Consider the following 4,980-nt stretch of genomic DNA (forward strand, 5'->3'; position numbering starts at 1 on the left):
CCAATTTCTAATTATCTAGACTCCCAAAAGTATCAACCTGCAGAATCCCCTGGCTTACGTTGTATCCAAGTCTTAACACCTAAAATCTTTTTAACTCCCTCAACTCTTTCTCCTTTCTTATAAATAAGAAAGACAAGCAACATTTTACATGAGGGTAAGAAAAAATCTTGAAGTTAACAGATTTTTGAACTTCTGTTATGGGATTTCAGTGGAGTTCCTTATAACTGATTGACAAATAATTCATGGAGAAAGGTAATGCAGGGCAAGGGTTTCAAGGGAAATACTGCTAAAAATAGAAAATACCAGATGAACATGGCAATTAACAAACATGGGATCTGAACCAGATGATTCTGATCCCTTTCCTTTTGATGGACCAGAAATTATGGGTTGTACAGGGTGCCAGATAGATTGGAAAAAAGAGAAGATTGTCACTTTGAAAACGATCACAAGGGACATGGGACAGTTCATACTGTGACCAAAACAGGTTCTGAGGCTCTTTCTCTAATTTTTTTGCCCCTCCTGAAGTTCCTGAGAGTGGAGATCTGGATAATGATTCTGAAGCTATCCTCGTTGCAGACTTTGAAATTGGTCACTTTTTACGTGAGCCTATAATCCCAAGATTGGTGTTATACTTTCCTGGAGAAGTTATTGAAGATGATGACGATGATTATGATGAAAGTGAAAAAGCAGATAAGGTAATGTTTACCAAATGAGCAAATAATTCTCTGTGTAACACATTGAGAAGCAAATTGAGTGGCTTATGTATTCCATTGGTATATCCATTATTCCATGATATAGGATAAACACGTTTTTTGGAAAAACATGGTTTTAGAATTCTGCATCCAAGCAATGTATGTATGAGGTTTCAATAAATAAACTGCAAAACTCAGAAAAAAAAAAGAAGAAAGAAAAGAAACATGGGATATTCATCTTTATTGATAAAAAATAGAAAATATTCTGATGACTCAGCATGTCATCTCTGAGTTAATTCAGTATGATTTCTAGACTTAGATTTGTGAGTCTAACCAACTTGCATTAAAATATATGAAAAAAATCATATAAGAACTTAATTATAAACTCATATATTTTGCTTTAATTATTTTTTCATGTGTAATTGGTCAATATGACTGTTTTTAAAATACTGTCTTAAAGATGGAGCGTAGACTACTTACTGTAGAAGTTATAAGTTCACGCAGTTCTTATCCTGCTAAATTTATCATGTTTGTCAGTTTAAGTAGGTAGCTTTTGTGAAACTCACTTCATTGTAATGAAATTCTCTATATTAACATTGATCCCACAAATTTATCACACAAAAATGGTACTTAACATTTACATGTAATAGTTCTTTGCTTTTCCTTACGGCATAGCTGCACTAGCTTTGCCCTTGTGATGCTTCCTAAGGCCCACTTAACTTCACAGGATATCTGGCTCTAGGTGAGTGATCACACCATCATGATTATCCTGGTTGTGAAGATCTTTTTTGTACAGTTCTATGTATTCTTGCCACCTCTTCTTAAGATCTTCTGCTTTTGTTAGGTCCATACCATTTCTGTCCTTTATTGTGCCCATCTTTGCCTGAAAAGTTCCCTTGGTATCTCTAACTTTCTTGAAGAGGTCTCTAGTCTTTCCCATTTATTGTTTTCCTCTATTTCTTTGCAATGATTACTGAGAGATTTCTTATCTCTCCTTGCTATTCTTTGGAACTCTGCATTCAAATGGATATATCTTTCCTTTTCTCCTTTGCCTTTCACTTTTCTTATTGTCATAGCTATTTGTAAGGCCTCCTCAGACAGCCACATTGCCTTTCTTTTCCTTGCGGATGGTCTTGATCCCTGTCTCCTGTACAATGTCATGAACCTCCATCCATAGTTCTTCAGGCACTCTATCAGATCTAATCCCTTAAATCTATTAATCACTTTCATTGTATAATCCTAAGGGATTTAATTTAGGTCATACCTGAATGGTATGGTTTTGTTTGGTATGGTTTGGAATGGTATGGTTTTCTGAATGGAGTGGTTTTCCCTACTTTCTTCAAAATCACTGCAGATGGTGATTGCAGCCATGAAATTAAAAGATTCTTACTCCTTGAAAGAAAAGTTAGGACCAGCCTAGACAGCATATTAAAAAGCAGAGACATTACTTTGCCAATAAAGGTCCATCTAGTCAAGGCTATGGTTTTTTCAGTACTCATGTATGGATGTGACAGTTGGACTGTGAAGAAAGCTGAGGGCCGAAGAATTGATGCTTTTAAACTGTGGTGTTGGAGAAGACTCTTGAGAGTCCCTTGGACTGCAAGGAGATCCAACCAGTGCATCCTAAAGGAAATCAGTCCTCAATATTCATTGGAAGGACCTACGCTGAAGCTGAAACTCCAGTACTTTAGCCACCTCATGCGAAGAGTTGACTCATTGGAAAAGACTCTGATGCTGGGAGGGATTGAGGGCAGGAGGAGAAGGGACGACAGAGGATGAGATGGCTGGATGGCATCACCGACTTGATGGACATGAGTTTGAGTGAACTCCGGGAGTTGGTGATGGACAGGGAGGCCTGGCATGCTGCAATTCATGGGGTTGCAAAGAGTCGGACACGACTGAGCAACTGAACTGACTGAACTGACATAGAAATAACTGAAGATACTAGCCTCATGATACATTTAGAATTTAGTTAAAAACAGTAATTTTTTTTCTTTTTTTTTTGTCAAAATAATATATTATTTTAGTTTTTCCCAGGTTTATATATTCATTTTTGGTTAAGTTGGTTGTATATAGAAATAATTCTTACACATTTGAAAAATGCTAACCACAATTTAAATTTTTGATTTTTTTAATACCTTGTTTTATGTTTGGTTCTTTATATTAATCATTAAACATAAAACAAAAAATTTCTTTCATATTTCTCTAAGGGCAAGCAAATATGACTAAGAAATTTAAAAATATTCTTTGTTGCTGGTTTTGTTATTTTTTTAAGTTTGAAATATCAAAGACAACACTTTTTTTATATAACACATTATGAAATTCCACATCTTTTGTTCAGTTACTATTGTGTACTAAAACTTCAAATCATTTATAACTAAGTTATATTTTATAAGAAATGTAGTGTGCTCATCTGATAAGTAATAAAAGCATCAAACTCTGATTTCTTAAAAAAAAAAAGTGTTCCTAGTGTTCCCTTTCTTATGATAAATTAAGAAAATTGTGTTCTGAATTCTTTCCATTTGTTAGTTCCCTGCCATATTTTATTGAAAATATGACTCATATCTTGGCACTCTATCTGAAATAAGTTAGTTCTAGCTTGTCTGAAAACAAGTTCACAAGTCTCAAGTTTTGTCTGACTTTCACAAAGAATAGATGCTATGTGAATTTTTAACTATCTCTGCAGTCTGGCACCACTCAAACTATTCATATTTATTTTAGCCATTTTTTAACCCCCACTGGATTTTCAGTTCTAGGAACTTTGACATGCAGCACAGTGATTCTAGATTCTGATCATTCTAGCTTCCATTCTCATATAAGCATTTTTGCTTTGCTAAAATTCCCTACACACTAATTTTAAGTCAAGCTAAATTTCAAGTGATAGGCAGGGAAGCCTGGCATGCTGCGCTCCATGGAGTCACAAAGAGCCGGACACGACTAAACGACTGAACTGAACTGACTTTTTCAAGACCTTTTGTTTCATTTTTTTTGGAATCATTTGTGGCTACTCTACTGGATATTTTATTTCCCAGAATTCAGTAGAAATTAAAATCTGCCCTCATGAAATTCAGCAATGAATCATTTAAGTTCGTATCTGCTTATGTATTGCATTTGCTTTGTAATAAATATAGGTTTATCTCCCAGTTTACTGTCTTGGGGTGGGGGGGGGTGGGGGTGGGGGAAGAGACAACCTATTATTCTTTTATCTCACACTGTTATTATTAGAAAAAAATGCATCTTATTTTTATGAATTAAATTGTTAATTAAATTCCAGATGTTTTTGTGTGACTATTTGCTAAGCTTTCAGTATAGTGCCTGCCTGATGCCCTATGAGGGTTTAATGATTGAAGTATTTATTATTGTCACTATTATTTCCTCTTTCTCACTTTCATCTTTCTAAAATCTGCATTTCTCAGTTCCCTGTTGAAACAGTATCAATTTCATACAAGATAGATTTTCTAGATTTTTCTTCTCCTCTGCATTTTTACATGCTGATATGCCCTGAAATCAGCACATTTCTCATCTGTCTCTACACTCACTCCCTCACTTACTTCCACAAAATTCTTGACAGAAAGAGATGTATCCGGTGTATGATTATACACCGGATAGAATAGACATGTTCTTAATTTGTATCCTATTTTTTTAGAGTGGAGAAATGTAGAGACTTACTAAAGGAAAGGGTGAGAAAATGTAAATGCAGATGCATGTGAAAGATAAAGGAAAATGTAAAATTGAGGGAGATGATATGAGATGTTCTCAAAATACTTAATGATGCAAAGGCAAAGTAGTCATCAAAGAAAGAGGTAAGAAAAGTTGTGTAGTTGTCTCAAAATTTTTGAAGGCTTGCATGATCACTGAGCAGGAAGAAAGGTATCTGACTTTAGACAAAATAAAAATGAACTGACATTAATAGCTGGAGTCTTTGCTGAAGTTTCCAACTTAAACACTTTCAGATAAATGTCTTATTGCATAAGTCTGCTGCTGCTGCTGCTGCTAAGTTGCTTCAGTTGTGTCCAACTCTATGCGATCCCATAGATGGCAGCCCATCAGGCTCCTCTGTCCCTGGGATTCTCCAGGCAAGAACACTGGAGTGGGTTGCTATTTCCTTCTCCAATGCATGCATGCATGCTAAGTCACTTCAGTCATGTCCGACTCTGTTGCATAAGTCTAGGTTGTTTTTTATTTCACACTTCTCTGTAAAGTTTGACAAAGTTGATGTTTTCCTGAGCCTTGTTCCCAGGAAAACTGCAAAATGAATAGTTAAGAAATACCACTTCCTCTTTGTGCT

General features: G+C 35.4%; 1 pseudogene; it reads left to right on the forward strand.

Moving 5' to 3' along the window:
- Positions 1 to 328: 328 nt before the first annotated feature.
- Positions 329 to 713, forward strand: LOC128049498 (nucleosome assembly protein 1-like 1; annotated as a pseudogene).
- Positions 714 to 4,980: the final 4,267 nt, after the last annotated feature.

This window comes from Budorcas taxicolor, chromosome 6 (assembly GCF_023091745.1).
Source record: "Budorcas taxicolor isolate Tak-1 chromosome 6, Takin1.1, whole genome shotgun sequence".
Classification (NCBI taxonomy): Eukaryota; Metazoa; Chordata; class Mammalia; order Artiodactyla; family Bovidae; genus Budorcas; species Budorcas taxicolor.